We start from the raw sequence: 11118 nt of genomic DNA, 5'->3' as shown, positions 1-11118 counted from the left end.
TGGATTTCGCCAAATTGAGGGTCTTGACTACAACGAAGTTTATGCTCTGGTAGCTCGCTTGGAGGCCATTCGCATCTTCCTTGCGTACGCTTCCTACATGAATTTCACGGTTTACCATATGGATGTCAAGACTGCCTTCTTGTATGGCGCTGTGAAGGAAGAAATTTACGTCGATCAACCTCCTGGGTTTGTCAACTCAAAGTTTCCTAATCACGTTTACAAGTTGGACAAGGCTTTATACGGGCTACATCAAGATCCTCGAGCGTGGTATGCAACTCTTACAAAGCACTTGCTCGAGCATGGCTATTTACGGGGCACAATCGATCAAACCCTTTTCATCAAGCATGTTGGTGCTGATCAAATTCTGGTTCAGATCTACGTTGATGACATTATTTTCGGGTCCACAAGTCCTCAGCTATGCAAGGAGTTTGAAGTCGTAATGAAGCAGAGGTTCGAGATGAGTTCACTAGGAGAGATGACCATGTTTTTGCGGCTTCAGGTCCAACAAAAGTCAGTCGGTATCCTGCTACATCAAGCCAAGTATGTTGAAGATATGCTGGAGAAGTTCGGGTTTCGAGACACAAAACCTGCACTGACGCCAATGGCCGAGAGACCCCTGTTGACTCCGGACATTGACGGCGAATCCGTAGATCAGACTGACTATAGATCGATGATCAGATCGTTGATGTATCTAACAGCAAGCAGGCCAGATATTATGTTTGCAGTTTGTCATTACGCACGATATCAGGCTAATCCTAAACTTTCACATCTTATTGCGGTCAAAAGAATTTTTCGGTATCTCAAAGGCAGCCCAAAATTGGGTCTTTGGTATCCGAAAAATTTTGAATTTGATATTTATGCTTTTGCTGACAGTAATTACGGAGGCTGTGAGCTTGACAGGAAATCAACCTCTAGTGGGTGTCAATTTCTTGGTGACCGGCTGGTGTCATGGCAGTGCAAGAAACAGCACACAGTCTCAACCTCAACAGCAGAAGCGGAATATGTCGCTGCTTTTGTCTGTTGTTCTCAAGTTATCTGGATCCAACATCAGCTGTTGGATTACAGTTTGAATTATCTAGAAACCCCTATCTTTTGTGACAATGAGGCTGCAATTTAGATTGCTAAAAATCCAGTCCAACACTCGAAAACCAAGCACATCGATATCAAAGTGCATTTCATCATAGATTGTTATGAGCGCTCGCTCATTCGGTTGGAACAGGTTCCCACTGCTAATAATATGGCGGACCTATTTACAAAACTGTTTAACAAAGCTCGATTCGATGTGCTTGTGGGATTTTTGAAAATGATACGCTTTGAGGACTAATTTTTGTTTTAGGATAGTTTAAATTTGTGCATATTATTTTCATTCTCACCCATGCACAATTTTAGGGGGAGATTGAAAGGTCTTGTCTTTGTGGTTTGGGCTAGGCAATCATATGTATAGGTCTTAGTGGGTTAATGGTCATGTTTTGTTGATGTTTGTCATGTTTACGGTCGGGGTTGTGTGTACGGCCGTAAACGGGTTTACGGTTGTAAACCCGTTTACGGCCAACTATCCCCTATATATAGGGCTTGTCAGTGTCTGTCAGTAGTTGACGTATGTGTGTGTAATCAAGGTGTACCAGATGGTTTACGGCCTTGCTATAAAATTGTGTGCATTGCTTGAGTTAACTCCTTTCCTCTACTCCATTCTTGTTTCTAATTGTTTGATCACTGGCTGGTTCCTGAAATGTATTGTTTTTATTTTTATTTTTATTTTAATTTTTACTTTTATTTTATTATTATTATTATTATTTGGAGTCCTTGAAATGTATTTTTTTTAAATTAGTTGTGTCATTGGGTTTGGAATTAAAGCTATTTGGGTTGCAGCCCATTAAAGATGGACCGGGTATGGGTCATGGTATATAAACTAGAGTTTACAGCCGATATCACTCTTACTCTTTCATTTCTGTGTACGGCCGTAAACATCCTCCCGATTCTCTATCTCTACAGGAACACCAACACCACCTCCACCACCACCTCTATCGATGGATGTTGCTACCTTTCAGGCTGCTATAACGGCTGCCGTAACCGCAGCAATGGCACAAATGAGCAAAACGGATCAGGAGGAGGAATAAATAGCTCTACTAATGGCCAAAACCAGGGTCGTTCTGGGGAATGTACTTACAAGGACTTCACCAACAACAAACCCATCCCCTTTAATGGAACTGGGGGAGTAATGGCTCTATCCCAATAGATAGAGAAAACGGAAGCCGTATTCGAGATCTGCTCATGCCCCGAAGAGAGCAAAGTAAAATTTGTTGCCTGTACTTTCTCCGAACGAGCCCTAACGTGGTGGAATGGCCACGTCAAGTCACTAACTATGGTGGTGGCAAAGTCCATGGGTTGGGAGAACCTGAAGCAAATGCTACTGCGAGAGTACTGCCCAAGGGGCGAGATTCAGAAGCTTGAACAGGAGCTTTGGGGCCTTACTATGGTGGGCTCGGACATCACAACCTATACAAATAGGTTCAGTGACTTGACAATACTTTTCCCAGGGATTATGGCCCTAGAAAGCAAGAAGGTGGAAAGGTATATCTGGGGACTGTCGCCCCAGCTTCGAGGAAGTGTGCTAGCTTCCAAACCCACGGCGTTCGACAGTGCCAAACAACTGGCACAGTCCCTCGTTAATCATGGAGTCTGCCAAGATGTCATGATCGTCGTCCCAGAACCAACCAGAGGAAGCAACAACAATAACAGCAATGCCAACAACAACAACAAGAAGAAGTTTTGGAACAAGAGGAAAGGTCAATCACAAGAACCTTCAAAGAAACAACAGATAGTGGCGGTCCATGCTGCTACTGCCCCTACTGCTGTCCCTGTTACCCCTACGCCAGCAAAACAATATGATGGGAACCTACCAAAGTGCAACAAATGCAATTACCATCACAACGGAAATTGTCGGGAGATGCACTGTAAAAACTGCGACAGGAAAGGGCACACTGCCCGTTTCTGTAAGGCACCGGCGCGAACAATCACCCAAGTTCCTGGTACTGGAGTGAGCCAGGCATGTTATGGGTGTAAGGAAACTGGGCACTAAAATAGGGATTGCCCTAAGGCAAAGAATGTTGGTGGTGTAGGAAGAGTGCTGGCAATAGGGCAGAACGAGGCAATAGCCGATCTCACAGTGGTTACGGGTACATTTCTCCTCAACGACATTTATGCATGCATACTCTTTGACTGTGGTGCGGAGAGAAGTTAGTGAGTCATAAATTCAAGCACTTACTTAATCAAAAACCCCAAACACTCAATAAGATATTTACAATAGAAATGGCAAACGGTAAAACAGAAAACACAAACGATTTGTATGTAGGCTGTACTCTAGCTCTAAATGAACACTTTTTCCAAATCGATCTAATGCCGATCACTATAAGAAGCTTTGATGTCATCATCGGTATGGACTGGTTAAGCCTTCACCATGTCGATATTCTGTGTCACGAAAGGGTTGTTCGCCTAAATCTGCCAAGTGGTGAAACTCTTGTCATTTATGGTGACAAACCCTACAAATCATCTCTTGCGTCAAAGCCCGAAAATATCTACGCAAAGAATATCATGCCTTCCTAGCCCACGTGGTAGACAAGAAACGAGAAGTGAAAGACATTAAAGAAATTCTGGAAGTCTGCAATTTCCCCGACATTTTCCCTGAAGATCTTCCAGGAGTCCCACCAGAACGTCAAGTCGAGTTCAGAATCGACTTGATTCCCGGAGCTACGCCAGTAGCAAAATCGCCGTACCGTCTAGCACCGGCAGAAATGCAGGAATTATCCAGCCAACTGAACGAGCTTCTAAGCAAAGGATTCATCAGACCGAGCTTCTCACCTTGGGGAGCACCGGTTCTGTTCGTAAAGAAGAAGGATGGGTCTTTTCACATGTGCATCGATTACCGGGAACTGAACAAGGTCACGATCAAGAATCGATATCCCTTACCACGCATAGACGATCTGTTCGACCAACTACAAGGAGAGAGCTACTTCTCAAAGATCGATTTAAGATCTGGGTATCACCAGTTGCGAGTCCTGGAAGGAGACGTTCCCAAAACGGCATTCCGAACTCGCTATGGTCACTACGAGTTTGTAGTGATGCCCTTCGGATTGACAAATGCACCGACAGTATTCATGGACTTGATGAACCGGGTATGTCGTCCCTTCCTGGATAAATTTGTGATCGTGTTCATAGATGATATATTCATCTATTCAAGGAGTAAAGAGGAACATAGCCAACACCTTCGACAGGTCTTGGAAACATTACGAACAGAGAAGCTATACGCAAAATTCTCAAAGTGCGAATTTTGGATTCGGAGAGTAGATTTCCTAGGTCATGTGGTCAGCAAGGAAAGGATACACGTGGACCCTTCCAAAATCAAGGCAATCGAGAACTGGACAACTCCAAGGACTCCAACGGAAATCCGACAATTCTTGGGCCTCGCTGGGTATTAGCGGAGGTTCATACAAAACTTCTCGAAGATTGCTAAGCCACTTACCACCCTGACTCAGAAAGGTGTAACCTTCAGCTGGGGAGAAAAACAAGACGCTGCTTTCCAAACACTGAATCGAGCTCTATGCAGCACACCTATATTATCTTTGCCAGAAGGAACAGAAGACTTTTTGGTCTACTGTGATGCGTTAAACCAGGGACTTGGATGTGTCCTAATGCAACGAGGGAAGGTCATCACATACGCCTCGAGACAGCTCAAGATGCACGAGGTCAACTATACCACACACGATCTCGAACTAGGAGCAGTCATTTTCGCTCTAAAGATTTGGAGGCACTATCTCTACGGCACGAAATGTACAATCTTCACCGATCATAAGAGTCTTCAGCACATCCTTAATCAAAAGGAACTCAACAAGAGAGAAACGCGGTGGGTAGAACTACTAAGCGATTACGAATGCGAAATTCGTTATCATCCCGGAAAAGCTAATGTAGTAGTTGATGCCCTCAGCCGAAAGGAATAATCGGGCCGCCAAGTGAAATCATTAACCATGACGATCCATTCACACCTGTCCACACAAATCAAGGAAGCTCAAATAGAAGCCTTGAAATCCGAAAATGTGACGGGGGAGGCCTTAAGAGGAATGGATAAGAATCTTGAAGTCAAGGATGACGGAGTTCGTTACTTCATGAATCGGATCTGGACGCCGAAGTTTGGCGGATTCAGAGATGTTGTCAGAATGAAGCCCATAAGACGCGATACTCCGTACATCCCGGTTCAGACAAGATGTATCTGGATCTCAAGAAACTGTATTGGTGGCCAAACATGAAAGCCGAAATCGCCACCTATGTAGGCAAATGTTTGACTTGCGCCAAAGTCAAGGTAGAGTACCAAAAGCCCTCGGGATTATTGCAACAACCTGAAATACCCGAGTGGAAGTGGGAGCGGATAACCATGGATTTCGTAACCAAGTTACCCAAGACAGCGGGTGGACTTGACACCATCTGGGTGATCGTCGACAGGTTAACCAAATCCGTGCACTTCCTACCAATAAAGGAAACAGACAAGCTGGAGAAACTAACTAGAACATACATCAGGGAAATTATGCGATTGCATGGAGTACCAATATCCATTATCTCGGACCGAGATAGCAGATTCACCTCGAGGTTCTGGCAGTCACTGCAAAAATCTTTAGGAACGAGACTAGACGTGAGTACCGCCTACCACCCACAAACCGACGACCAGAGTGAGAGAACCATTCAAACCTTAGAAGATATGCTAAGAGCTTGTGTGATCGATTTTGGTAAGGCTTGGGATACCCATTTACCATTGGTCGAGTTCTCGTACAACAACAACTATCACACTAGCATCAAAGTTGCTTCATTCGAAGCCCTCTATGGTCGCAAGTGCAGATCACCTATGTGCTGGGCTGAAGTGGGTGACGCGCAACTTGATAGAGGTCAAGAACCCGACAACACTCTCACTGGCCCGGAAATCATAAGGGAAACCACCGAGAAGATTGTCCAAATCCGAGAACGACTAAAAGCTTCAAGAGACAGACAAAAGAGTTATGCGGATAAAAGACGGAAACCCTTGGAATTCCAGGTTGCGGACCGGGTGCTATGGAAAGTCTCACCCTGGAAGGGATTAATACGTTTTGGAAAACGTGGGAAACTAAACCGAAGGTATATCGGACCCTTCGAGATCCTTGCCAGGATCGGCCCGGTGGCATACAAACTTCGATTACCGCAGGAACTCAATAACGTACACCCTACCTTTCACGTGTAGAACCTAAATAAGTGCTTGTCCGATGAGACCCTCGTCATCCCTCTGGACGAAATTGAAATCAACGAGAGTCTCCACTTCGTAGAAGAGCCAATAGAAATCATGGATCGGGAAATTAAAAGAACTAAACAAAGTCGCATACCCATTGTGAAGGCCCGTTGGAATGCCAAGCGAGGACCTGAATACACCTGGGAGCGCGAGGATCAAATGAAACAAAAGTACCCGCATCTTTTTCCTAGACCATGAACTCTATCTTAGATTAAATTTCAGGAAGAAATTCCCTCTAACGGGGGAATGATGTGACAACCCGATATTTGAAGTCAATGTAATGTTCAAAAAGTCAAATATTATAATCTATTTTTGGAATCAATAAAAATAGCGTCAAAAACGAATTGTTCAAAAGTCTCAATTGGGATATATAAAATGTTAGATATCGTATCAAGGTTTTCATAAATATAAAGAACACTCAAATCCGAGTTATAACGAAGAAGTTATGACTAATCAAAGATTCGCGACAAAACCGGTAAAACACTGTCAAGTGTAAAAAGTGAAATTTCAATAAAATACTTTTTAGCCTTAGGTATCTAAACGAAAGTTGTAGATTATGTTAAACATACACGTGCTTAAAAAGAACGTCCAAATCTGACTTCGTATGAGGAAGTTATGATCTTTCTAAGTTTCAGATATAGCAGTAGACAGCTAAAAACTCAAAATAAAGATCGAACGATTTTTAGCCGACGCAACCTAAACGAGAATTGAAGATCTCGACAATGGTAATACAACGGTAAAAAGACAGACGAAAACGGACATTGGATGAAGAAGTTATGAATTTTTAATGGATTTTTCCTGTCCCGGCCTATTAAAAATATAATATTAAAAACTTAAATCGAAATTAGCCGACGGAGTCTAAACAGAAGTTGTAGAGCATAATCTCACCTACGCGTGGATATAAAGAACGTCGAAATAGGAGCCCGTATGCGAGAGATATGAATTTCTGAAGTTCGGGGCACGCAAACCAACCTTATCCGAAGACTCACGACGTGAGCAAGAGACTCACGACGTGAGTCTATGACTGATGTGTGCCAGAGCTAGACCACCAGGTGTCGTGTCTACGAACCAAACTCACGACGTGAGCCTTTCCATGCTCACGACGTGAGTCCCAGAATTTCACCCTATAAATAGAAACTGAGGGTTTCGGTTTTACTTGCTCAATTCTCTCCTCTCTCTCACTTCTACTCTACGTTTAGCACCCCGAGACGACCCCGACACCCCGGTTACGTATCCAAGCTCCGACGAAGGTCCAAAGCTCCGAGAATCCTGAGAAACTTACCACTTCCCGGTCGAAGTGCTACCCGAGTAAAGTCTCGTTTTCATCAAATCACCACACTTTCCAGGTGAGTTCATACCCCTACATTTTCACGTCTTTTTCATGTTTTAGGGGGGGGGGGAATACAAGTGAAACACGAGAAAAACTTATGTTCAAATACGCATCGTTACATATGGTTTCAAATACTTTACCTACATTTTGTTCATAAATGTTAAACAACATTACTACCAACGTTACGCTTTACATGCAAAGTAGGTATTACACCGAGTTTTATCACCAAATGGAACACATTTTCGAAAAACTATAATGGGTATAGTTTACAAGTTATTCTTGACATCTTTACATAAACACAATAAAAAGGAAATACTTTCATTTACAAGAAATGTGGACTTTTCATTCCGTAAATCTATTGATACTAAGTTTTGTGAGACATTCGGCTTCACCGTACTCTCAAGTACGCATTTCAAGTCCTGTATTATAAACCATAGTATCTTGTAGGGAGAGCGTGATACTTGTGTATATATCTATACGGGATTGACAATCCCGCACCTAAACTGTTAGCTACAGTTAGACCGGCAGGTCTGGGGTGACAAACGTCATAACACTGCAACGCCTGAAGAACGTTGTTACATGCAGTCTGGGTCAATAGCATGGTTATAAAACTCACATGGAGTATAGAAATATTTTTGATTTACGAGACTATTAAATGCATTCAGTAATTACATTATATATGTATAAATCCACTTACACCATTTTTAGTACGGAAGATACTTATGCATTCCAGTCTTTGGAACTTTTTTCAAACTACCACACATACATGGAAAATATTGGATTTTCTGGAAACACGTTCAGTTATTTTTACCAAAAGACATACAAATTTTAGTACAAAAACGCTTATGAACTCACCAACTTAATTGTTGACACTTTTTCAAAACTACTTATATTTCTCAGGGAATCAGTAATATAGGTAAAACATCAGCTTTTGGAGAAGGGACGTTAAGGCGTCAGTTTTCATAACTTATTAAATCATCATATTTGTAATATTCTTTTGAGACATGTATCATATGCAGCAATGTAACTTTTAAATTATATTTATGATGATTGTGTTTACTTTCTTTATAAATATTCAACTGTTATGATACTACGTGAAGTCACCCACCCCCGAATGTTTCCGCCATTTTGGTTTGGGGGTGTGACAACGTACGCGTAGCGTACTCGGTTGAGGGCTTGTACGCTACGCGTACCTCTTTGTACCCCTTTGTTGGGTTTTAAGTACTATAACACTCCTATGGTGCACATACAACCCTAATGATTTGGATCTAAGTTTTCTCTAGTTATACATCCAACAAAAATTATCCAAAGCATGAAGCCTACAACTAGCATACAATTTGATACATGAATCATAAAACTAGTTAGAAGAATACCTCTTATTTGTAGCTTGTATAATTTGGCCTTTCAAGAGCTTAGCACCTCACGTGTGATGCCGCAAACAAGTCACAAACACCAAGAACAAATGGATGACTTTGAGAGAGACGCTAAAACCACCAAAATCGGCTAGGGTTCTCTTAGAACCTTTGGGGTTATGAATTTAGAGATAAGGGGTTACTTTTATAGTGTGGAATTCCTAGGGTTTCAACTTGTAAACCCTAATTCATTCCTTGGGCCTTTAATCCAATAATCCATATGATAAGCCTTATGGACAAACACTTCATGGACTCTCACATAAACTTAGTCAATCACTAATCAATCATGGATCATTGGCCCAAACTATATGTATTATTGATTTACTTAATCAGTCCCCTTAATTTAATTAATCTCTTTTGATCAGTAAATTAATTCCAAATTAATTCTTCACCAATATTAATTAAATAATAAGATTTCTCAATTAATATATTATACTTATAATATATTAATAAATCACAAATAACCTCTTTCTCAAATATCCATCCTGTCAAATTGTTCTGGTGAAGGCAACCCGAAATTGATCATGTTACTCTCGAGTCAAGTACATACCAATTATAGTTATGGGCTTAGACACCTAATCCAACAGTCTCCCACTTGGATAAGTCTAATAACTATAACTGCAAGTACGACTTCAAAACCCGACGAGCAATCGTAGCTCTCAAAAGTCGTTGTCGAACTCTGACCTAGTCAATGACGCATCCACTTGATAAGGGATCATATATTCCTCCATTCTAGATACCGTATGGACATGAGACATGGATTATAATTGTTCTCTTTATCCATGTGTTGTTTCCTGATTTACGATTTATGACGACTGACTAATTGAACAAATCAAATCAGTCCAGGCTTGGCCAAGCGCTTAGGGTTGTCATCACTAAATCATCGAGGGGCCTACAGATATCGCTTTTATCCCTCTTAGGGTAAAAGGAACATATAAACTTTTTCTCATATGCTTGCTCTATTTACTCATCAAATCACACACAATAATGCGTTTTATAACACCAAGTTAATGGTGCGTTTTCATATCATCAATGTGCAACCGACTTGCAAACTACAACTCATATCTCTCTGTTTCAAGAATATAAGATATTATCGTCTCACAATCACTCGTGATAAAATCCATGAAGTGATTCAGATGAGCGTGGGTTTAATCCAATACTCAAATCTTATTACAGGAGTATTCATGAATATTGCAGCAAACTTGTGCTATGTCTAACACTTTAGACAATCTACAGACGGATTCATGACAGTCTTACCTCAATACCTACTTGCAAAGCATGATTGACTGTGGATGTTTGAATAACCTAGTTATTCGGTAAGTAAAACATGCGAAGTGAAACACAAGAATAATCGAATCCAATATGGTCTCAAAACTTTTGAATATAAATAAAACACCTTTTATTTAATCACCATATCGATTACACATTATTCATTATATAATGTTTCGAATGATCAACTTAATACTTGAATTAAAACAATAGTCATCCCATGCTCCAAGCATGCACACTATGTTTACCTATGGTCCTTACTTTGTGAAATAGATCAACTATACACATTTCCAATGATACTCATTTCACAATTCCAAATCCTTATCGTAAGTGTGAGAATAGCAAGTCCTTGCCACTTACTGGAATCTGTTAGATTCTAAACTTATATGCAATGATCCTCTTGTAATGACTATGTACACAAGTCATTGAGACTTTGCCAATTACAAAACTTTCCATTGGAGATTGTTACAAGACAATTCCATAGATACGAAGTCTCATATTCAAATCACATTCCTTTGAACATCCTTCTTGCATAAAAGTTTGTAACTTAGTCATAGATTCTTGATATCCAACTCCTATTATGGAAACTTTTCCATAATTTCCGTATGACTATCCATTCTTAATAGAATCCTATCTATTCAGAATTATATCAATATGGTCCATTCATTACTATACTTCCAACTATCCACAAGAAACCAATCCTTGGTAAACCTCATATTGTCCTTGACAGTCGCAGTCATAATCAGTTCTGGTCCTTTTTCCTTCTCCATGCCCTAGGCATTTGGAAAATTAGAACAAGTGAA

This window comes from Lactuca virosa, chromosome 4, assembly GCF_052849685.1.
Source record: "Lactuca virosa cultivar CGN04683 chromosome 4, Lactuca_virosa_CGN04683_v6, whole genome shotgun sequence".
Taxonomy (NCBI): domain Eukaryota; kingdom Viridiplantae; phylum Streptophyta; class Magnoliopsida; order Asterales; family Asteraceae; genus Lactuca; species Lactuca virosa.
The sequence above is the reverse complement of the archived record's forward strand: the minus strand, read 5'-3'. Positions refer to the sequence as shown.